The 25,201-nt window shown below is 41.1% G+C and overlaps 1 protein-coding gene and 1 long non-coding RNA gene across 11 annotated transcripts in view; one reads left to right on the top strand and one right to left on the bottom strand.

Moving 5' to 3' along the window:
- Nucleotides 1–25,201, bottom strand: part of SPTSSA (serine palmitoyltransferase small subunit A) — a 975,882-nt gene that overhangs the window by 653,107 nt on the left and 297,574 nt on the right. Inside the window, exon 4 of one of the 3 annotated variants that reach the window (XR_014148521.1) lies at nucleotides 2,336–2,959. The exons of the other annotated variants lie outside the window; for them this stretch is intronic. The gene's annotated coding sequence lies outside the window, so the exon portion shown is untranslated. Of the gene's footprint in view, nucleotides 1–2,335; nucleotides 2,960–25,201 lie in introns of those variants that run through there. 3 annotated transcript variants of the gene reach the window in all.
- Nucleotides 6,239–25,201, top strand: part of LOC145723457 (uncharacterized) — an 84,106-nt gene continuing 65,143 nt past the window's right edge. For 7 of the 8 annotated variants that reach the window (XR_014148536.1, XR_014148534.1, XR_014148532.1 and 4 more), the window contains exons 1-4: nucleotides 6,239–6,326; nucleotides 6,419–6,566; nucleotides 12,238–12,289; nucleotides 23,302–23,383. This is a non-coding gene — a long non-coding RNA (uncharacterized LOC145723457). The remainder of the gene's footprint in view (nucleotides 6,327–6,418; nucleotides 6,567–12,237; nucleotides 12,290–23,301; nucleotides 23,384–25,201) is intronic. The other variant, XR_014148537.1, reaches the window with a different exon arrangement.

The raw sequence follows: 25,201 nt of genomic DNA, 5'->3' as shown, positions 1-25,201 counted from the left end.
CCCAGGTGGCCTGGCTGTGCCTGCCTCTCCAGCCTGGCCTCACAGGGTACCATAAGTGCTCTTGCTTTCTGCACGCCAGCCATAGGGCCTGACTGTGGTTCTCCAAACAAGCCTGCGCCATTCTGCCCCAGAGCTTTTGCACACTCAGTGCCCTCTTCCTAAGAAAGCATTTTTTTCTCCAACCTTCAGAGTCAGCTCAATCATTACTTCCTTTGGCAAGCTTTCACTAGCTCAGGGCCCCAGACTCTACCTGGCATCATACCTTCTCAAAGATCCATACCTCTCCTCTAGGCTCCTATCCATCTGTTCACCAACCCCATTGTAATTTTACTTGTACATGTGAAAATATGTCATTAATGTCTCTCTCTCCTCCACTAAACTCTATGCTTCATGAGTGCAAGAACCACTTCTGGTTTTGCTCATCATTGTACATCCAGAGCTGAGCACAGTACTAGAAACCTTAAAAAGTGATCATTTATTCAACAAATATAAAATAAGCCTGTTCTGTGTGCCCAGTCTTGTTCTGTGTGCTGGGAATAGAACAGTGAACAAACGCAAATCCCTGTCTTTCTGGAACTTATATTCTGGTTTTGGAGAAGAGACAGTAAGCAAATAAACAAGTTGATTTCAAGGGCATAAGTGTTATCAGGATAAGGGGGTAAGATGTGACCACTGGGGATGGGGTAGGATACTATTTCAATGATCAGGGAAGGCCTCTATCAAAACATAGCATATAAGCAGAATCTTGAGCATTTTGAAGGGGGGCTGGATTTTCAGCGCAAAAATTGGAATAGTCCCAAGCAACCCAGAACAATCGACTGATCACCTTAGCACAGAATGCTGCTGAGAGCCTGGCTGCCTGCCTTCAGCCACTTACCTAAGAATATGTTTCTCTCACACCTTCTAAATGTCTTTTCCAGAAACATTCACTTTTTGAGAAACTGTTAGAGCTTAGAACTTAATAAATACTTTGTAATGATGAGGAGGCTTCCCAGGAATCCACCCCCACTCAGCTTAGGAATGATCATGGCTTTGAGATTCCCAGACACACGAGGCCCCCTCCTGCAGTCCTCCAGCTCTTGGACGCCCATATTTGGACTTCCATTTGGGTGAAATCCACCCCCCAGGAAAAGCTCATTTCCTCCCTCCCTCTGGCTCACACTCCCAGCCTGGAACCTTCCCCTGCAATATCCCTTGGCAGACTCCTTCTTCACTCCTTCCTGGCTGGCTGTGCTTCCAGCGAGTTCCACCCAATAGTAAACTATCTGTCATAAACTACAGAGTGGCAGATCTGTGCCCAGTGGTGCTCCCACTCCTTGGGGCCCCAACAATTTGTGGCTGCCCCCTTGGCACAGATGCTAATTTCTCCCCCATTCTCATTGCTCTAAACTACCTCTTTAATGGATTCCAAAAACAGTTCACTGGCTCACCTTATTTTTTGTTTCATGTCCAATCAAAGTGTGGAGCTTCTCTTTTTCTGTTACCCTCTTTCCCACCTTCCCTCTCCCTGGCCTTCTCCCCTTGCCTCCCCACTGCCTCCAACTGAGCTGAGTGTCCTAGTGCTCCAGAGCCAAACCTACAGGGTTCTGGTCCCAATTGTAGGGGCAACATTCTCACCTACCGCATTGGGATGTTAGGAGGATAAAAGAGTTAATTTACATTAAGCACCTAGAACAGTGGTACACAGTAGGCCTTCTTCGCATGGAGGTATTGAACAAATGAGATGTTGGTTGTCCTGGAGATCTAAGGGCCCTTTGTGCCCTACTCAGAGAGTAAGTGGCTGCAGTCTATGGTTTTATTTGAAGAGACAAAATATCCTTCTACCCAAGCCTCCCTCCCAACTTTAGAATCCCTACAACTAACATCTGTATTTAACAAAACACATGGGCAGGAGGGGAAACATTATAACAATTATTCTATTCTTTTTCTAGAAGAGTTTATCAGATTAAATGGAAGAAGAAGAATAAGGATTATAGCTGAATGGGAAGGAGAGAGTATGCGGCTTGTGTGGGAGAAAGTCCAGGGGGGCACTATAAGGAGGGGGCACCAAGAGGGCCCTGGGTCTTGAGAGAGTGAGAAAAGCTGAAGCAGAGGGCATGCAGAAATGCAAAGGGTGGAGAGAGGAGAGATACAAAGACAAAATTCATCTAGGTTAATGGAACCAAGTTCTTTTCTAAACCAACACACCTTCCCTCCCCAGCTCTGCCCCAGTCAAGACTGGGCTGCTTACTGCAGGCATCCTGGTCACGAGAAAAGAGCCTGCATTTCCAAGCCAGTCTAAGCTTGGATAAAATGCCAATTCTACCATTTACGATTGACAAAGTTAACTGAACCTTTCTAAACCTTCTCTGTAAAAACAACATAAAACCCAAAAAACTCTTAAACAGTAAAGTTGTGAGGATTAAATAAGGGAAAGCCTGTGAGATGCCAGGTTCGTGCCAGCTCCTGGGAGGCACTCAAATCATTTAGCTTCCTCTAACTGTTACCCCAGTGTCAGCCCTAGCACCCTCAGTCAGCTTTCTCAGCACAAACTCAGTCCATAACCTCTTGCACAGTTTCATGTCTGGTCTTTCCATGTGACTTATTATATTTAATTCAGTTCAACAAAAATTTTGTAGAATGCCAAGCGCTAAACTGAGTGCTAGGGATACAAAAGGATCAAGTCCCACTTGCTCCCTCCCCACCAAAACGTGTAGCCTATAGGGGAGACTGGTGAGGATGTAGTTCGCACAGTAATGAGCACACCAATAAGAGAAACACAAGGGCTGTCAGAACACATACAGCTCTCATATCATATAATGAATGCATACATAAAATCCATGTCATTTATGTTGTATCAAGACTCCTCAGTCACGGACATCTGCAATAGAGATCTGCATAGACATCACAGTGGAGCTAACCTTTATGCTGGAAGTAGTTCCAAAGTTGGCACATAACTGAAAACTATGTAAGCAATCACCTTTAAAAAAAAAAACCTATATTATTAATAAAATACAGTACACATGGTTTTTACATACAACCATGCAGTTACACATGTGTAAAAATCTACAATAATAAAGATTATTTAATAAGAAATAAATGTGTAAAATATAAGTTTATAAAATTTTATTACATAGAAGAAACCAAAAATATGAATTAGATTGCAAAATCAATGTTCTTCATGTAAAAACTTTTGCTAAAAATGTATGTTTATTTTTTTTTTAAGATTTCTATTTTGGGGGGCACCTAGGTGGCTCAGTTGGTTAAAAGTCTCCCTTTGGCTCAGGTCATAATCCCAAGGTCCTGGGATGGAGCCCTGAGTCAGGCGCCCTGCTCAGTGTGGAGTCTGCTTCTCCCTCCCCCTGCTCTTGTGCTCTCTCTCTCTCTCTCCCTCCCTCTCAAATAAATAAATAAAGTCTTAAAAAAAAAAAAAAGTTTTTATTTTTAAGTAATCACTACACCTAGCGTGGGTCTGGAACTTACAACCCCACAGTCAAGAGTCACATGCTCCACCAACTGAGCCAGCTAAGTGCCCCAAAAATGCATGTTTATTTCTGGTAAATAAAGTCCTAAAGGGCCAGGATACAGCTCAACACAAAGCACATTCACACTCTTCAACTGGACTTTTCTGAAAAAATGTACATAAAGGCAATAGACTCAGGAAATCATCCTTTGATTCTTACAGGATCTGGTTGATTTTACAGAGTATTGGAAGAAAACTAGCCTCTAAAACTTATTAGCCTTATATCCTTAGACAAATGATAAGATCATAAAATCTCTAGGTTTTAAGAGAACTTAAAGATCACTAGTCCAACCTGTCATTTAGATGTTTCAGTTCCTCCCTAAGGGATCAAACAGCCTCTACTTAGATCATTCCAGTGGCTAGAAACCACCCATTCCACCTAAGAACACCTCCAGCAATAAGTAATTTAAACATGCAATTACTTCAAAATTTTAACACATCAAAATAATGTGTTGCATCAGGATCTTCCTGGCATTGCTTCACTTTAAAAATATTATGAAGAAAGTACTCTGCAATATCCTTAGTATATAAAAGGGTCATACAAACAAATCACCAAGATCTCAGTAAATAAAAATATAAATAGAGAATCACAACACTTGTATTAAAAGATTCAGTCTAGGCGCGCCTGGGTGGCTCAGTCAGTTAAGCATCTGACTCTTGTTTTCGGCTCAGGTCATGATCTCAGGGTCCTGAAATCAAGCCCTATGCCGGGCTCCAGGCCCAGTGCGGAGTCTGCAGGAGACTTTCTCTCCCTCTCCCTCTGCCCTCCTTCCACCCCCCCACCTCTCTCCCTCACCCTCTACTCAAATAAATAAACCTTTAAAAAAAAAAAAAAGGTTCAGTCTAGCTCATTTAATAGGCAAAAAACATTTTCATATCTTAATCCACTAAATAGCAGAGGTTATGAAATTATAATATGTAATACTAACAAAGGAACAATGAAACACACTTAGAAACTGGTAGAAAAATTGTAGATTGCTACAAATTTCATGTATTTCAACTGGACAATACTCATTTGTCAAAGAATAAAGACCAAGAGCACCTGAGGTATTTTTTTTTTCCCTAAATCACACCGGAGTCTACTAATTTACCAGCCAAGAGAGACACACCACTGGAGACATTTGCAGAGCAAGACCCTAAAGGGGGAAAAGTTGGGGTTGTTTTGTTTTCTTATGTTTTGTTTTAAGTGCTAGGAGGGAGGAGTGCCTGATGGTTATTCCAATCAAGCGCTGAAAACTAGCACTCTGGATAGGTAGTAGGTTTAAACAAGTCCCATTACTCATTGGTCAGAAGAGTCTTCAGTCAGTTCCTGAAAAGGGGGGGGGCGGTGTTCCTTAAGGTTCAAGGTCCTTTATTAGCTTCACCTGGTTAGAACCAGTTGGGATGAAACATAATTTTTGGTTTTAATATTTCCCAGGCAAGTTTTGTTGTAAACGAAAATTTGTCCCTGTAGCCCTTCCTTCAACTGCACATTAACCAACTCCATGCTGGGCACTGGGAATACAGTAGTCAAGAAAGCAGAGCTAGTCCCCGCACGCAGAGAAATTGCCAATTGGCAATATCTCATCATGAAAATGTTTATGTTATTTGACCTAAAAATTCCACTTCAGGAAACCCATGCTAAGGGGATAATAAATAAAATGGTCAAATATTTATACACAAAGATATCCATCAGAGTATTGCTTAGTCAAAAAATGGAAATGACCTAAACTTCCAACGATGTTGAAAAAATATAATATATTCTGAAGGTGACTATAATGGTTTAATGACATGGGAGAATGTGTATGATATAACATTAAGCAAGGTAAATAATATAAAATAACATAGATTGTGGTCTCGGTTATATTAAAAAGAATTTTTAAAGTACCTAGGAAGAAATATACCTGAAATGCTAACATTATTGGTATATATATGTTGGGTTATAAAGGGTTTTTTTTTCTTTATATTTTAGTTTGTTTTTACAAAATCATGTATTAATTTTAAAATCTGGAGTTTGGCAAACCCTCTGCCCCCTCTAAAAAAAATCAAAACAAAAACAAAGTAGGCAAACTGAAGAGTTCTCTACAAGTGGCTTAGCTCTGTGTTTGCAGTCAAGATCCCATAACCTTGTGCCCTGTGTCTAAAGGCGGAATTTCCATGAGAATTAACTCATCTTTGTTCCTACTGACTCTATAGAAACTGCGTTCTCCGTGGTTTACCCAAGATGAGCAAACAAGAGTGACACGGATTTTTCTGAAGTGGACAACATCTCCCACTTCCCACCACTGATATTGTAGGACCAAGGAAAAGAAACCCTGCCTCTCCTTTCTACGGGACACGGTAGTTAAGGAAACTCCAAATACATTCTCATCTTGAACCTCATGGCAACCCAAAGTGAGAAGAAGCTGAGTGATGTCAGTCACACTGCTCAGAGTCACTGGTAATGACCGAAGGCTCAGGATTCCGACGCAGGCCTGGCGTTACGGGGGCGACCCTTGCCCCCCGCACCAACAGGACCCTCAGCCATGGCAGACATCCAAGGACACCCTCGCTGTATTTGAAGAGGACTGGCCAGTTATTCAGCGAACACTGGTCTTACTGTAAGCTCAGCTGTGTCCCTTTAAAGCCTACCAAAAGGTAACAGCTGTGCAGACAGTGGGCCGATTTCACATATATTAATATAAACTCTCCCTCCCCAGCTACCCCCACCCCCACCCCCGCGCGCGCGCGCGCGCGCACACACACACACACACACACACACACACACACACACACACACGCCCGGGACTCTTTTGTTCCTCTTTAACTTGTCTTCCCAGGGAACACAGGAGAATGGAAGATGTTGGTAAAACAGGCTATGCCGGCACTCAAATTTATTTATCCAAGAGCTCGGTACCTCTACATATAAGTTACAGCAAATTGTTTTGTTGCCAACAGATAAAATACCTAAACACAAGCTCTGATTTCCTCAGCTGTCAAATGGATTGAACAGCGCCTGCCCTTCCTATCCTTTCCGTGTCACAGGGCTGTTTAGGGATCGACTGAAACAAGGAGGGTGCGAGCCTACAGATGACTCTTCACGTAGGTAAGATGCTGTGAGGTGCAGCCCCCGAGGCCGGGCCTCGGGCCTCAGTGGACTCCCCCAGGAGCCGGGAGAGGCTAAGCCCGGCGCCCGCGCGGACCTGACGTGATTGTGCCGCCCGTGCCTAGCAGAAATTCCCGGGTGCCGGCGCTGCGAATCCAAGACCACAGCCCCGCCGCAGCCATAAAAGCCGTAAAGATCAGAATCGGCCCCAGCGGCCAGCCTGGGGGTGAAGTCCTCGGCGGGCGCGCGCAGCTGGGCGCGAACCACCCCACAAGCGCGCGCGGGCGGCGGCGGCGGGGCGGGCTTGGCCCCCACGCCCGGCCCGGCTCGGCTCGCAGCTCACGTAGCGAGAGCGTGAGTCAGCGCGCTCGGCCGCACCCCTGAGCCCAGGCAGGGTTCTCTAGAACCGCGCCGGCCGCCGGCACGTCCCGCCGCCCCGCTCTGCAGGCCGAGCGGCTGTCCGCGTGGGCGGCCGAGGCGGCGCGAGGGGCCTGGCGGTAGCAGTCGGGACAGCCACGCGGTTGTGGGGCTCGCCTTCCCTCCAAACCTTCCCCACTCCCCCCCACCCCCACCCCCGTCGCTGGCCCGCTCGGAAGGAGGGGCGGTGGGGGGGGCGGGGAAGGGAGGGACGGGCGGGGCCTGGGACGGTGGTCCTGCGCCAGCGGGAACTCGACCTTCGTGTCCCTGTGTGCTTTCCTTTGAGCCGCACACTCTCCTGCTCACGTTTGGCGCGACTGGGCAGTTCCCCCGCTGGGGCTGTGGGGCCCAGTTGCGGGGGGGTCGTGCCCCGGGCAGACTGGGGGTGGGGGTGACGAAATTAAGGGGGAAGTCCCTTATCAACCTAATCTCACAGGCAGCGGGGACTTAGCGGAGGCGGCCTGCATTTCCTCAAATCTGCACCTGTTTAGTTACAACCACCAACTTTATAAGAGGAAATTGCCTACGTGCCTGACGGCTGAAGGACAGAATTAGAAGTACTCTTGACTAAACGTGTGAACACAGCAGTGCCTCCCGTTCAGCCCTAGACCTACAGGGTTGCAAGACTGGGCCTCCTGAGGGCAGAAAAAATTCAAGTCCTCCTTTGCCCTTTGGTAAAATACTCTTTCCCAAATTAGGGCGCGCTATAAAGCTTTCCTTTTTATGTTATCTGTGATGTGCCTTTGTCACTCTTTGAAAGCCCGAGCCAGGGGTAGCCATGTTATGGGGAGGGGGCCGAAGAAGAATGCTTATGAAGGGAAAGAGATAGATGGGGAAGAGGAAATGTGAATTAGGAAAGGAGCACTGAACAAAGAGTAAAGCGATTCACAGATTATTAGTGAGCCCCTAATGGAGGTGAGGCATGCCTGGGCACTGGCATGTAAAATCAGTGGCTCCCCAGGGTCCCAGTCCCAAGAGTTTACAGTTGAGAGGGGACATCAACCAAGTAAAGTGAAACACAAGGGAGAATTAGTGCAATGGTTCAAACACCCGGACTCAGGAGCCAGGCCGTCCAAGTTCCCCAGCCAGCTCTGCAGCTTCCTGAGCCAACAGATTGCCCTCAACCGCCTTCATTTTCCTTGTTTGAAAAATGAGAATGGAAAACAGTATTTTTTAGGACTTTTCAAAGAACTAAATACATTAATACAAGCAAAGCACTTGGACAATGCCCTGCGGTCCCGAGGCACTCAATAAATACTGTTAAAAAAATGAATGAAGGAGACACAGGCAGGGCCCAGTACAGCAAGGCAGATTATTCACTGCTTAACTCCAGAAGGCACATACACATAGATGTGAATGCTGTACGATGTGGTAGTCCTGAGTATATCTATTTTAATATTGCTCATAATAGCAAAAAATGGAAATTCAAATGCATTTATTTATAAATAAAATGTACATTCATACAATGGAGTGATATTAGCACCACTAAAAGGAATAACTTACATCTATATCAAAATGGATAAATCTCAAAAATACATTGACTGAAAAACAGTTAAGTTGCAAAATGATGCACACAGCATGATGCCATTTATATAAAGCATGCACACACAAAAATCCATGTATTTTATATTTATTATGTCTTTTTTTTTAATGCTGGAAGAATACACACCAAACTTAAAGGTCTCTCTGGATGGAGGAAGAAGAATTAGGATTTGCTATGCGGGTCATTAGGGATTTAGCTTATTCCATATTATACGAATTGTTTCAAAGAATGGTGTACATATATATCATGAAGTTTTGTGGGGTTTTTTTAAGGTAACGATATACCAAATAAAATCAGAAGCAAATATATCAACGCTGGCTAATTCTGGGTTGCAAGAATATGAGTGATCATTCCTTTTTCACTTGTACTTTTCTGTATATTCAAATTAAAAAATAAATACAACCTTGCAGTACAAGTGCTATCAGAGTTATGAAAGGGGTGGGCCTGGAGAGCCTGTCTTGGATGAAGCTAGCCTTGCATGCCCAGAACCTCTGGTCACAAAAGAGGAAAGATCTGGCTTTGCAAGACCCCTCTGTTCTGACTGTACCCTGGGGCGGGAATGGGTGCCTCTGGAATGCCAAGGCTGGCCCATGGACTGGGCCGAGGCTTCCCTGAGCATGGTATTGCAGGTGCCTACCCTGTGTAGGTTCCTCCTTCAATCCTTAGGCTCCCTAAAATATGGCATTCTAGTGCCTGCAGGGGGGACAGCAGAACTCCTGAGAGAGGGCGCCGTGCTCCACGAATACGCCACCTACAATACTGAAAGTGCAGTGAGCTACTGAATGTCACACAGCAGGTGAACAGTAAATGTGGAAATGGAAAGCATATCCAACTCCCATCTGTGGATGCCTGCTCTTCTTCTCAGCCCCTGCTGAGGACACTTTTATGGGTAGTGCCCTCTCTGGAAGCAGCTCGGTGTAATGGTCAAGATTCCGGCTTTGCAGAACTCAAATCTAGACTATGATTTGGGGCAAGTTACTCAACTTCTCTGAGCCTATTTTCTCTTTTGTGAAATGGGGATAATAACAACGGGGCTGGGGGTACAGACTGGGAACCCTCAGTCAGTTGTGACTAGGTGTGGATCAGAAAGAGAAGTCTTTTGATAACAGAGACTGTTTTAAAGAGATTTTTCTTATTCTATGGCTGTCCTTTACCCTAGTAAAGGGTTAAATGACTGGAGAAAAAGGATGAAAGCCTTTTGCCTCAGTCACGTGGGACTGAACTTGATATTGACATTCTAAGAGAGTTTTAGGCCTAGGAACAGTTGTTTCAAGAAAGCCCATTACCCCCCCCCCCTTAAAGAACCCATTGTTTTCGTTTCTTAATAGCCAGCATTATCCACTCAAAGCCCCCATCACCAAACAGGATGCTCTTACATTTAAAAAAATTACTTGGACACCAGTGCCTTCTGAAGGAAGCAGACGGAACTTGTGATTAAATGAAACACACGAAGAATTCCTTCTTTCTTCCTTGGTTGCTTTCTCTCCCTGGCACCCATAAACAAAAGCGTCTAAGGCATTTTTAATTCCCTCGTGCTGAAACTCCATGATTTAAACCTGATTCCCAGCTGCTCCTTTAGAACGGGTTGCACAAAATGTTGTTCAGTCCAACCAGCCCCCAGGGAGGGGTAAACACGTACCGCGGGTTGGTGGGACGTGCAGAACGTCAGGGGAGCAGAACCAAGCAGAGTTAAGCATGTGCTGTGACTAATAAAGGAGACCTGGGGTGTGGCTGTCATGAGAGAAGTCACCTCCCCACAGGGCTCCAGTACCTAAGAAAGTTGGGGAAAACAACGAGTGATTCTCAGGCAATATTTACCCAGCCAGGGTGAATGTGGCTTTAGTTATCACATTCATGCTTTTCCAAGCTGCCCTCCTGTGTTTGTGCAGGAACGGGGTGCTGCCGCAGGAAGTCTAAATGATCTCTCTGGGGTAAGCCCCGTATCTAGGAAGCCAGCAGCCCAGCCCACAGCAAGGCAGAAAAGCCTCCGCCCTCGGCCCTGGCCTGAGCAGAGATGCCCAGGCATTTCCCCAGTCATCCCAGCCCCACACCCGTCCCTGTCTTGTTCCCAGGGTTGGGCTGGGTATGTAGGAAGCCTCTTGGCACAGAGCATCATCACTAGCATGAGTAACCCTTCTTCTACGTTTCGGGACAGCACTGGCCCCTTCACCGAATGCAGTTTGTATTATTTCTCAGAGTATTGGTGGTGGGGATAGCATTTTTAGTTTTTGTTTGCTTGTTTTGTTTTTTTGCTTTTTGGTGTGGTTGTGTTGTTGTTGTTATGGGTTTTTTGTTGTTGTTTTGTTTTGTGTTGTTTTTTTGCTGGTACAGAAGTAACACACGTCGGTTGCAAAAAGAAACCTAAAAGCAATAGAAATATATGAAGAAGGAAATATCAACCACCCCTGTACTGGGTGGAAGAGTGTTCCCCTGCTCAAATTCATGTCTCTCTAGAACCTGTGAAAGTGACCTGTGAATGGAAATAGGGTCATTGCAGATGTAATTAAGAAGTCATCCTAGGGGCGCCTGAGTGGCTCAGTTGGTTAAACATCAGACTCTTGGTTTCAGCTCAGGTCATGATGTCAGGATCATGGGATCAAGCCCTACATCAGGCTCCATGCTCAGGGCAGAGTCTGTTTGGAATTCAGTCTCTCCCTCTCCCTCTGCCCATCCCCACCGCCCCACCCCCAAAAATATAAATAAGTAAATCTTTTTTTAAAAAAAAGAAGTCATATTAAACATAATATGACTGTGTTCTTGTAAGAATAAGGGATTTGGACACAACACACAGGGAGAAGGCCATGTGATGACAGATAGAGACTGAGGGACTGCACGCAAACCAAGGAACAACCAGGACGGCTGGCCACCGGTAGAAGCTAGGAAGAGACAAGGAAAAATCAAGAGCCGTAAAGGAGAACACAGTTCTGCTGACCTTGATTTCAGACTTCGGGCCTCCAGAACTATGAGACAATAAATTTCTGTTGTTCTAAGCCACCCAGTTTGTGGTACTCTGTTACGGCAGCCCTTGGAAACTGACACAACCCCAAAACCCACCACCCGCAGAGATAAACAATATTAATATTTTAATGTATGTCCTTTGATTCTTTCTATAGTCAAATGCATCTTATGAAATAGATGGCCAGTCTTTCTCTGGGAAAATTTCAGCGATCCCTCTCCTCATTGACTTCGGGCATCCATTGCTTTTTCAAATAACTAAGCAGCTGAGAGAATACTGAGGAATATCCCCGGACTCCTCCCACTGTACCCCCAAACTCAGAGCCCAAGGCCCTAAAAAGTCCCTGACGTCACCTCCAAGTGACTCTACAAGTCATTCTGGGAAGGACTGTCCTAGCTGATCTGACTGGCAGACACAGCCAGCAGGGCCTGCGCACCAATCACACTCTCTACCCCTGTGTTCCGGGGCAGTGAGAGCCTCGGCCATGGAACCCTCTTTGCCCCAACCCTCCCCCAGCTCCCAAGGGAGAAAACTGACTATAGACTAAATCCTTTACCTGGACAGATCGCCAGCACCTCTGCTAAATACACTAGCCATGAGCCCCGTCACCCGTATTAGAGAGGCACCCAAGGCAAAGGTTTTGGCTCCTCCTCTCCTTTTCCTTACTCTAACCATCCTCCCAAAAGTCTAAATAAATGTCGAGTCCTGAAAACCTTGTCTGTGTAACATTCCATAAATCCATCTTCTTTCTACAGCTACCTGGAGGCTCCAGATCAAGGTCAACATCGACAGTGATATATCATGTTGGTAAGTATGTACCCTTGATATGAGGTGATGAAAATGGCACAATTTACCTCTGTGATCTTCCTCCCCAAAACCAAATCCCATCTAAATGTTAGGAAAAACATCAGACATTCCCAAGTTGAGAGAGATTCTACAAAACACCCAAACAGTACTCCTCAAAACTGTCAAGGTCGGTGTGCCTGGGTGGCGCCGTCAGTTAAGCATCTGACACTTGGTTTTGGCCCAGGCTGTGATCTCAGGGTGGTGAGACAGAGCCCTGAGGCAGGTTCCACACTCAGCACAGAGCCTGCTTGAGACTCTCTCTCTCTCCCCCTCTCCCTCTGCACCCCCTCCCACACTCACTCTCTCTAAAATAAATAAATTTAAGAAAAAAAAAAAACCCACCTGTCAAGGTCATCAAAAACAAGAAAAGCTTGAGAAACTGTAATAGCCAAAAGGAGTCTAAGTAGTCGTGATGATTAAATATATTAAATTTATTTAAAAAATAAACCCTCATCCACAACCAGCTCCTTGCCCTATGCACACAGTTTCCTTTTCTTTGTTCTTTGACCATTTTTTAAATCAGGTTATTTGGTTTTTTGCTGCTGAGTTGTTTGAATTCCTTACATATTTTGGATATTAACCCCTTATCAGATATATGATTTGCAAATATTTTCTCCCATTCTGTTAAGTTGCCTTTTCATTTTGTTAATTGTCTCCTTTGCTGTGCAGAAACTTTTTAGTTTGATGTGGTCCCACTTGTTTATTTTTGCTTTTGTTGCCTGTACTTTTGGTGTCAAATCCAAAAAGAAAAAAGAAAGAAAAAATATCATTCGCAAGATCAATGCCAAGGGGTTTTCCCCCATGTTTTCCTCTAGGAGTTTTATACTTTCAGGTCTCACATTAAAGTTTTTAATCCATTCTGAGTTCATTTTTCTGATGGTGGAGGGTCCAATTTCATTCTTTTGCAGGTATGTATTCAGTTTTCCCAACACAATTAATTGAAGAGACTATCCTTTCCCCATTGTATATTCTCGGCACCTTTGTTGAAGATTGGTTGACTGTATATGAGTGGGTTTATTTCTGGGGGCCTTGATTCTGTTCCATTAATCTATGTGTCTGTTTTATGCCAGTACCACGCTGTTCTGATTAGTGTAACTTCTAATATAATTTGAAATCAAGAAGTATGATGTCTCCAGCTTTGTTTTTCCTGCCCAAGATTACTTTAGCTATTTGGATTTCTTCATGGTTTCATATAAATTTTATGATTGTTTTTCCTATTTCTGTGAAAAAGGTCATTAGAATTTTGGTAGGAATTACACCGAATCTGTAGACTATTTTGGGTAGTATGGATATTTTAACAATATTGATACTTCCAACCCATGAAAATGGGACAAGTTCCCATTGCTTGTGTCTTTTTTTATTTCTTTCAACAATGTTTTATAGTTTTCAGTGTACAGATCTTTCACTTTCTTGGTTAAACTTATTCCTAAGTATGTTATTCTTTTTGATGCTATTATAAACAGGATTGTCTTCTTGTCTTTTTCAGATAGCTCATTGTTGCTATATAGAAATGCAACTGATTTTTGTATGTTTTTATATCCTACAACTTTACTGAATTTGTTTACTAGGTTTAAGAGTTTTTGATGGACTCTTTAGGGTTTTCTATATACAAGATCATGTCATCTTCAGTGACAATTTTACTTCTTCCTTTCTGATTGGATGCTTTTTATTTCCTTTTTTCTTCTCTTACCAGCTGTGAGTAGGACTTCCAGTACTATTTTAAATAGGAGTGGCAAGAGTGGGCATCCTTCTCTTGTTCCTGATTTTAGAGGAAAAGCTTCAGCTTTTGACTGTTGCATATGATGTTAGCTGTGGCTTGCCATATATGGCCTTTATTATGTTTAGGTACCTTATACCTAATTTGTAAGAGTTTGTTTTTTTTTTCATGAAAGGATGTTGAACTTTGTCAAATGCTTTTCCTCCATCTATTGAGATGATCATATGATTTTTATCCTTCTTTATGTTAATATCACATTTAATGATTTGCATTTGTTGAACCATCCTTGAATCCCAGAGATAAATCCTACTTTATCATGGTGTACGATCCTTTTAATGCACTGTTGATTTGGTTTGCTAGTATTCTGATGAGGATTTTTATATCTATCCTCATCAGGGATATTGGCCTGTAGTTTTCTTGTAGTGTCCTTGTTTATCTTTGGTATCAGAATAAGGCTGGCCTTGTGAAATGTTTGGAAATATTCCCTTCTCTCCAATTTTTTGGAAATATTTGAGAAAGACTGGTATTAATTTTTCTTTAAATGTTTGGCAGAATTCAACAGTAAAGCCATGTGGCCTTGAGTTTTTCTTTGTTGGGAGATTTTTTTTTATTACTGATTCAATCTCCTTATTCATTATTGCTCTGTTCAGATTTTCTGTTTCTTCATGATTCAGTCTTGGTAAGTTATATATTTCTAGGAATGTAGCCATTTCCTCTAGGTTATCTTCTGAGTTTGTTGGTGTATAATGCTTACAGTAATCTCTAGCAATCCTTTGGATTTCTGTGACAAAAGTTGTATTGTCTCCTCTTTCTTTTCTGATTTTATTTGAGTCTTCGCTTTTCTTTTCTTGGTTAGTCTAGCTAAAGATTTGTCAACTTTCTCTTTTCAAGAAAAACAACCCTTAGTTTTGTTCTTTTCTATTGATTTTCTTTTTATTGTTACAGTCTCTATTTCATTTTGTTTCTACTCTGATCTTTGTTATTTCTGTTGCTAACTTTAGGCTGTTTGTTCTTTTTTTTCCTAGTTCCCTGAGGTTATTTAAGGTCTTTCTTTTCTTCTTAATTTGTTGTTTATCGCTATAAACTTACCTCTTAGAACTGCTTTTTCTGCATCCTTCAAGTTTCGGTATGTTGTGTTTTCATTTTCCTTTGTTTCAAGATATTTTCAGTTTCTCTTCTGATTGCTTCTTTGATTCATTGGTTGTTCAGGAGTGTGCTCTTTAATTTCCACGTATTTGTGAATTTTCTGAGTTTTCTCTTGCTATTGCTTTCTAGTTTCTTATGTGGGGTCAGAAAAGATACTTGACACCTTTCAGGTATTTCTTGAAGAACACTTACACATGCATCTGAATACCTACCTCAGACTCCGCTTTTGGAAAAATGGCCTAAGACAAATGAGCACAAGATCCATATCAGGACTATCAGAGCCAATGTATATTTATCTCAATACCCAGATGTTAGGTGAATTGTTGATAGCCATTGGAAAGAAGAGAAGAATCAAACCAACACTAAGGGAGTAGGGTGAAAAATAGAAGACAGATCTTGGTCATTTAGTTTAAACTATGGCTATGATGTATTCTTAGGTCAGATCTATGACTGGTTATTTAGTTATGTGAGACAATAAATTCCTTTGTATAATATAAGCCAATTAAGCTGGAATTTGTTACTTGCAAGAAAAATCATCCTGGCTGATATATTGGGGTCATCAAAGAAGGTGACTCAGAAACGACATCTAGACTGAGATTTAAAGCATGAGAAAGAGCCAACCATGCAAAGAGGCAGGAAAAGGAAAGGAGAAAATAACCAATGCAGAGGCCGTTCAGTGTGAATTTAGCAACTGGAGCAACATAGAGGTCAATGTGAGCAAGGTGGAAAGAAGTAGGACACAAGATTGGGAAGAAGAGCAGAGACCTCATAATTGTGGCTTATGCAAGAAAGGTGAGTAGAATTCTAGTTGGCAAACCCATACTCAAAGAAAAGACCATGTCTTAGCATCAAAAGATTAATGAATAATTTTATGTTTAGAGAGTTTAGGTGAAAATTTTATGTTTAAAATACATATGTATCATTTTTTATGATTCCCCATTTTAAAATTTTTGAATTAAGCAACTACCCATTGCAGATCTCATCAGATCAGAGCGTTGTCACCCTATCCTCTCGTATGGATGTACTATAATCTATTAGCCTTATCGACTGTTGCCAGTGTTTCACTTAATTAATAGTTCTGCAGTGAATGACCTTGTATACACACCTTTGCGCAGTTATTGGAGTAAACCTGTAATTTTATAAACATAGAATTTCTCAGTCACAGGAAAGCCACATTCCCACTTTAAATTTCCCAATTTAAACTTAAATTGCCAAGTTGTACCTAAAAGTACCAATTTATACTCCATTTACAGCAAACCTTACTGGACATTTTATCAATTAAAAAATACATTTTCCGGGGCGCCTGGGTGGCTCAGTCAGTTAAGCATCTGCCTTTGGCTCAGGTCATGACCCCAGAGTCCTGGGATCCAGTGGCAACTTTGGGCTCCTTGCTCAATGGGGAGCCTGCTTCTCCCTCTCCCTCTGCCCTGCCTCTGCTCATACTCTCTCTCTCTAATAAATGGATAAAAGCTTAAAAATAAATAAATAAATAATACATTTTCTAATCAAATAGGCCAAAAAAAATGCTTTCATTTACGTTTGTTTAATTATTGAAGTGTATTTTTATTTGTCTGCTGGCCATTTGTACTTCTTCTATTATAAATGCCCAATTCATGTCTCTTTAAACTTCTGTAGAGTTCTTTATCTTTCTATAGACTTTTAAAAGTTCTTTGGCTATTATGAATATTGATCCTTTATTTGTCATGTGTGATTGAAATATTTTTCCCATTGTCATTGGCATTTGACTTTGCTTATGGTGTGTTTTAGATTTTTATGTAGTGAAAATCACTCTTATAAAAATGCTGCTAGGTTATTTTTTCATGCTTGGAAAAGACTTTACGCAGGCACACCTCGGAGATAATGCAGGTTCAATTCCAGACCACTGTAATAAAGCAAATATCACAACAAAGCAAGTCAAATGAATGTTTTGGTTTTCCAGTAAATGTAAAAGTTACGTTTACACTATACTGTAGTCTATTAAGTGTGTACTAGCATTATGTAGTAAAAAAAACAATGTGCATACCTAATTTAAAACAAAAAATAAATTAAAAAATACTTTCTTGCTAAAAAATGCTAACCGTCATCTGAGCTTTCAGTGAGTTATAATCTTTTTGCTGGTGAAAGGTCTTGTCTCGATGTTGATGGTCGCTGACTGCTCAGGTAGTGGTTGCTGAAAGATGGGGTGGCTGTGGCAATTTCTTAAAATAATACAACAATGAAGCTTGACACATTGATTGACCCTTCCTTTCACCAGTGATTTCTCTATAACATGCAATGCTGTTTGCTCACATTTTACTCAAGTAGAACTTCATTCAAAATTAGAGTCCTCTCAAACCCTGCCACTGGTTTATCAACTAAATTTACGGAATATTCTAAATCCTTTGTTGTCATTTCAACAATCTTCACAGCATCTTCACCAAGAGTAAATTCTACCTCAAGAAACTACTTTCTCTGCTCATCCATAAGAAACAACTCCTCGTTTGTTAAAGTTGTACCACAAGATTACAGCAATTCATCACATCCTTAGGCTCCGCTTCAAATTCTAGTCCTCTTGCTATTTCCACCACATCTGCAGTTACTTCCTCCACTGAAGTCTTGAGCCCTTCAAAGTTATCCCTGAGGGTTAGACTCAACTCTTCCAAATTCCTGTTAATGTTGCTATTTTAACCTTCCCATGAATCACAAATGGCATCTAGAATGGTAAATCGCTTCCAGAAGGTTTTCGACTTACTTTGCTCAGATCCTTCAGACGAATCACTACCTTTGGTAGCTATAGCCTAAAGAAATGTATTTCTTAAATAATAAGACTTGAAAATCAAAATGATTGCTTGATCCATAGGCTGCATAGTGGATGTTGTGTTAGCAGGCACAAAAACAACATTAATCTCATTGTACATTTCCATCAGAGCTCTTGGGTGACCAAGTGCCTTGTCAATGAGTAGTAACATTTGGAAAGGAATCTTTTTTTCTAGCAGTAGGTCTCAACAGTAGGCTTTAAATGTTCAATAAACCATATTGTAAACAGATGTGCCATCAACCAAGCTTTGTTGTTATTTATAGAGCGTGGGCGAAATAGATTTAACAAAACTTTTCAGAATGGTCAATGAGCACTGGCTTCAACTTAATGTCACCAACGGCATTAACCTCTACTAAGAGAGTCAGCCTGTCCTTTAAAGCTTTAAATCTAGGCATTGACTTCTCCTCTTTAGCTATGAAAGTTCTAGATGGCATCTTCTTCCAATAAAAACCTCTTTCATCTACACTGAAAATCTGTTGTTTAGGGTAGCCACCTTCATTAATTAGCTACATCTTCTGGATAACTTCCCACTTTACCTTGAACTTTTATGTTATGGAGATGGCTTCTCTCCTTAAACCTCACAAACCAACCTCTGCTAGCTTCCAATTTTTCTTTTGCAGCATATTCACCTCTCACAGCCTCCAAAGAGTTGAAGATTTGGCCGAAGGTAATGTGACTGGTTTAGTCTTCTATCCAGACCACTCAAACTTTCTCTACATCGGCAATAAGATGTTTCGTTTTCTTATCATTTGTGTGTTCCCTACCAAAGCATTTTTAATTTCCTTCAGGAACATTTCCTTTGTATTCACAACTTGGCTAACTGGCACAAGAGGCCTACCTTTCAGTCTGTGTTGGCTTTTGACATGCCTTCCTCACTAAGCTTAGTCATTTCTAGCTTTCGATTTAATGTGAGACACATTTGACTCTCTCTTTCACTTAAACACTTAGAGGCCATTGTAGGGTTATTAGGTGGACTAATTTCAGTATCATTGTGTCTCAGGGAATAGGGAGGCCTGAGAAGAGGGAGAGAGATGGGGGAATGGCTGGTCAGTGGAGCAGTCAGAACACACTCACATTTATCAATTATGTTTGCCATCACACATGGCTGATCCATGGTACTCCAAAATAATTACAAAAGTAACATCAAAGATCACTGATCACAGATTACTATCACAAATATAATAATAATGAAAAAGTTGAAATATTATGAGAAAAACCAAAACATGACACAGAGATATGAAGTGAGCAAATGCTGTTGGAAAAATGGTGCTGGTACAGTTGCTCAAAGCAGGGTTGCCACAAACCTTCAATTTTTAAAAAACCCAGTATTTACAAAACACAATACAGTGAAGTGCAATAAAACAAGGCTGCCTGTATTTAAAATTAGAAAGCCTCTCACCTGTGTTTTCTCTAATATATTTATGGTTTAAGTCTTTACATTTAAATCCTTTTGGAATTAATTTTGTGTGAGGAGTGAGGTAAGGATTCAGTTTAATTTATTTTCCTGAAGCCTTGCCAGTTGTCCCACTATAATTTATTGAGTAATCTGTATTTTCCCTACCAATTTGAAATGAGGTTATTATCAAATATTATTTTTACGTTTGGGTATATTTCTATGCTCACTATTCAATTTCATCAGTGTATCTATTCCTACATCAGTACTAACCTGTTTTCATTACTGCAACAAAAATGTTTGCCTTATACCTGCCTTTTCTTGGCTATTCTCATTGCCAAGTTTTAATAGTTATTTATTTGTTTTATCCCCCTAGTGAACTTAAGTTCCTTTAGAGCAGGAACTGTTGCTTAAGCATTTTTATAGCCTTGACAACTTGGCTGAGTATTTATTTTTCTTAGTAGCTTTCCATCTTGCTCCCCCAACCCCACAGTGCCTTGCACAAAGTAATCACTCAGCAAACATTTATTAAATTTTAAGTGTTAATGGGTGCCTGGGTGGCTCAGTCGGTTGAGCATCTGCCTTCAGCTCAGGTCATGATCTCAAGGTCCTGGGATCGAGCCCTACGTCGGGCGCCCTGCTCAGTGGAGAATCTGTTTCTCCCTCTCCCTCTGACCACCGCCCCCCCACTCATGCTCACGGCATTTTCTCTCTCTCAAATAAATAAAATCTTTAAAAGTAAAATAAATTTTAAGTGTTAAAGTAGAAGAACAAGATGTCCTAAGATAAGAGACAGAAATCAAAAGAGTGAATTTGTGAGAGCTGAAACAGATAGCCCCAGCGGTAGTGATGTAAGACAAGTGGGATGATAAGCAGCCCCAGCCGGGGTGACAGTCTGTTCACAAAAGCACCAGTGTTCTTGGTGTCAGTGAACCAGCTCTGGTGCCTGATCAAGTGCTCTGGTCAACAGGTCTCGATGACTGAAGGAATGACTGCCTTTGTCATCCAATTCTGTAATGGATGAAGAACGACTACCCATTGCCTCCTGCATTTCCTGAAGAATGGCTGTCACTGTAAAGGACTGTGACTTGGCATGCGCGTACCTCATCACCCAGAGGAGCTCTCTCCCTCTCAAAGTAGCCCCCTACGTGTTGATGAATTGCCTGTGCTAGGAAGCTGTATATTTCTTCCAGTGATTCTGCCATAGACCACAAGTTTTTATTGGCATTGCCCTCAGAACCTAGGGATAATCCACATGTAAGGGGATTTGGGGTAAAGCTGCCAGCTGAGAGTTAAACTCCCAAAACTAACACAGAATCATCGTTTTCCAGAATCTGCATCCTTCTTAAATTGTTAAAATTTCAGATTTCCAGTCACGTGAAGAGTCTGGTTCGGGAGGTCATGGTGGGCTTGAATATGTATGTCTAATAAGCGCCCTCGGTGATTATCAGTTTGGGAGCCACTAACATAATGGATTAGATTAATCTAGATAGAAATGGGTTGTATAAGAGACTGAGGAAACACAGGAGTCCAATTAAATTAATTAGGGTGTATCCTTAAAACAAGAATGTAACTAAAGAAAACCAACCTAATTATTTACACTGAGATCTATTTTAAAAAAACGAAACAAAAAACCTCTGCTGACAGAAGAGTATGTGTCAGACTCAAGCCTAAAATAGAAATCAGAATGTGTCAGTATTATTAAAATGAAAGAATGAATGCAGAGACCAGCCAAAGCAAATTTTCAGCTCTCCTTCGATTAGAGACTCTGAAAAGTTCTCGCCATGGCAGCTGCTAGAATGAAGTATGCAACTAACCAGGATGACACCTTTAAAATATGAAAATCATCTGAATGTAGATGTTTCAACATGGATTACCTTTGAAGAGTCCTATTAGTTCGAAGTCACAGTATGTAGCGCTGATGATAGCTAAGTGTGTGACTGGGCAAGCTGCTTACCTCTGGGCCTGTTCCCTGCCTCTGAAATAGTGCTAGTTTGTTTCTGAGTCCCAGTGATCTGTAAGTTCTCCTACAGGCCTCGAATTCTTTGGTTCTATGACATAACCATCTCTTACCAGATGCACACACATGGATCCCGGCTGCTGACACGGGCCCGAAATCTTGCGACCTCACTTCTTTTAGTCCTTCCCTAAGACAAGGCCTGTGACAACCTGGAGATTCAGACACAGTGACAAACTGCTGCTGAACACTCAAACTCCTCTACAGATCACTGTCTGATCTCTGAAGGGGTTTCCGGTCCGTGTTCCAGGAATATGCCTTGGTCTCACATCATTCCTTCCTTTCCAATAGGTATTGTCCCTTAACTGCTGGTTGAAGGTGAATGTGATTTTCTATCCTCTTCCCAGGGCCTCTGCTCATCGACAGTTATCTAAGCAAAGACATTTGTTTGTCATTAAGAGTCTCTAAAACAATGTTACTATACAAATATATCACAAAGGTATGAAAGAGAGAGAATTATGTCTTTTATTTTATTTTGTAAAGATTTTATGTTTAAGTAATCCCTATACCCAACGTGGCACTTGAACCTACAACCCCAAGATCAAGAGTCACCTGCTCTACCAACTGAGCCAGCCAGGTGCCCCAAGAATTATGTCCGTTAAAAAAGTAGATAGAAATTGGGGCACCTGGGTGACTCAGTCAGTTAAGCACCCAACTTTTGATCTCAGCTCAGGTCTTGATCTCAGGGTCGTGAGTTCAAGTCCTACATTGGGCTGCATGTTGGGCATGGAGCCTACTGAAGTAAATAAGTAAACAAACAAACAAACAAATAAAGATAGAGATAGGAAGAGTGATAGAGATGGAGAGATCTTTCTATGTTAGGGATATCAACCTAATGCTCCCAATATCCAGAAAACTCTGAGAAACTGAAGAATAAATGACTAAAAATCACATAAAGATATCAACCATTTACCCAAAAGGACAAAAAACAGCCATAAACATTTAGAAATTGTTCAACTTCAAAATAATAAGAGAAATACAAATTAAAACAATGCTGCAATAGCTTTTTGTTCTTACCAGGTTGTCAAAACGTAAAAGCCTTGACGAAACATTCTGCTGGCAAGACACTGGGGAAATTGTCGCTCTCATAGATTACTAGTGGAAATGCAAAATGGCACACACTTATAGAAGGGAATTTGGCAATACCTAACTAAACTACACGTATGTTTACCTTTTGACCCAGCAATCCCCCATTTATGATTTTACCCTGAAACTGTACCTCTACCATAATGAACAGATATAACAGCAAAAATAAGCAGTTGAATAAGGTGTAGCACATCCATTCAATGGAGTCCTGTATAGCTATAAAAAGGAATAAGGAATATCTCTATGAAATGATAGGAGTGATATACAGAATATAGATTTAGGTTTAAAAAAAGTGAAGTACAAAGAGTATAGGTGGTATGTTACCTTTCGTGTAAGAAAATAAAGGTGAAATAAGAATATGTATATTCACTACATATTTTCGCAAAAAGAAACACAGCAAGAACAAATGAGAAATTAATGAGTTTGGTTATCCAGAGGGTAAAAACAGGGTATAAAGGGATAAGAGAGCACTACACATTCTTGGAATATCTTTTTCAGGTATCATTTTGGCTCTTGGAAGTATATTACTGTTTTATTTACTCAAAAACATAAAATTAAAGCAACAAGAATGGAGGTGGATGAAAAATCTAAAATGGGATACAAACAGAAACAAAAGAGTCTTACTATATTTTAAACAAATAACCTAAGCACACTGAAGAAAAATAAATTAAGCCAAATAACTTGAACACAATGCTTTGCTTATATAACCTTGATCTAAAGACTAAAACAGCTACCAAAACTGAACTCCACTTTAGTATACACATTTTTCTCAGTGGTATGGGTGCATAATTCTGAAATTATTTTCTGTCTGTTGTAGGATGGAGTAAATGAATAAATATTTTGAGAATGTGGGGAACCAGGTTTCTTGCTTTCGGAGAAGACATACAAATATGGAGGAGGTAGGCTTTAAAGAATCCTGTGTTGTTGGATTGAAATTGGATACAGTATGAATTTATAGTTTTTAGTGCATATATAAATATAGAAATAAAATGCTTATTTATGTATATATGAATGGGTACAGTATGAATTTATAGTTTTATATATATATATATATATATATATACACACACACACACACAGAAATAGATGTGTATGTCTGTTTCTTAGGTCTGTCTGCTGAAAGGGCCTAAAAGCTTTGACCCTGGTAGCATCCAAATCTGGGTTTCTAGAAACCATTCCCCACTAAAAGGAACCAGGGCTCCCTGGAGAAACAAGTGATTCCAGGGCTCAGACAGAAAAAGTACAAGATGAGTCTCCACTATCTTGTGTCAGAAAGTAAACAAGTGCTCAAAAAATGATGAGACATGTCAAAGGAACACAAGAACCAGCTTAAAAGGTGCATCCACTAGGTACATCTGAGAGAGTTTGAGCATCAAAATTAATAATTATAGTAATGAACAATAACACACTGAACAAAAATAAGAACCCGTTAGTCCATACTTATAATTAATGACACCAGTAAGTGCTCCCTAACCACAACATGCCAACTCATAAATGTAGAAAAAATGATGGAGTTAGAAAATCAGCGTTTTGCAGCTATATAGTATTAATTGATTCAGAGAAGATCATTAATGAATGATAAAGCTAGTAGATAAAAGTTTGATGAGAAATGGTTTATTTACAAAATCTCAAAACATCTCACTACAAATTATTAATTAAAAAGAGGAAAGTAGAAAATTTGCAGGAAAGAAATCTGGCAGACACCACCTTAACCAAGTGATCAAAATTAACATCATCAATAATGAGTCAAACTGACACAGAATGCCTCCTCATAGAATGCACTGCGAAGGACACAGTAGCACTTAGGTAGGATTCCTGCCAAAAAGGCATAACCTAAATCTAATCATGAGGGAACATTAGACAAATCCATATTGAGAAGTATTCTGGAAAATATATGACCTGTACACTTCAAAAAAAAAAAAAAATGTCAATGACATGAAAGGCAGAGAAAGCCCAGGAATCCAGACTATGCAAACTAAATTCCAGACTATGCAAGCTAAAGAGCCAGATAAGTAAACGTAATACTTAATCCCATACTGGATTGTGGGCCAGAAAAGCAAAATTGTTAAAAGGGACACAATTGGTGAAATGGGAATAAGATCTGCAGATTAGACAACAGCATTATATCAACTGCAAAATTTCCTGATCTGATATTTGAACTGTGGTTGTGTAAACGAATATCCTTATTCTTAGGGAATATACACTTGAAGTGTTTAGGAGTAAAGAAGTATGATGTATGCAACACATTCTTAAATAGTTCAGAGAATGATAGAATATTAACAATTGGTGGATCTGGGTGAAGGGAATAATAATGGTTTTTTTTAATCTATTCTTATAACTATTCTATAAGCTTGAAATTATTTCCAAATGGAAAGAAGGAAGGGAAGCGAAGGGAATAGGTAGGGGCTGGGGGAGAAAAGAGGAGGGAAGGGAAGTGAGCGGAAGGGAAGAAAGCAAGCAAACAAGCAAGCAAGCAAGCTTCAACTGTACTTCAATTAAAAAAAGAAGAATTCAGGGCGCCTGGGTGGCTCAGTTGGTTAAGCGACTGCCTTCGGCTCAGGTCATGATCCTGGAGTCCCTAGATCGAGTCCCGCATCGGGCTCCCTGCTCGGCAGGGAGTCTGCTTCTCCCTCTGACCCTCCCCCCTCTCATGTGCTTGCTCTCTCTCATTCTCTCTCTCTCAAATAAATAAATAAAATCTTTAAAAAAAAAAAAAA

The sequence above is a fragment of the Leptonychotes weddellii genome, chromosome 9, assembly GCF_054177405.1.
Source record: "Leptonychotes weddellii isolate Sample4059 chromosome 9, ASM5417740v2, whole genome shotgun sequence".
Classification (NCBI taxonomy): domain Eukaryota; kingdom Metazoa; phylum Chordata; class Mammalia; order Carnivora; family Phocidae; genus Leptonychotes; species Leptonychotes weddellii.
The sequence above is the reverse complement of the archived record's forward strand: the minus strand, read 5'-3'. Positions and strand labels throughout refer to the sequence as shown.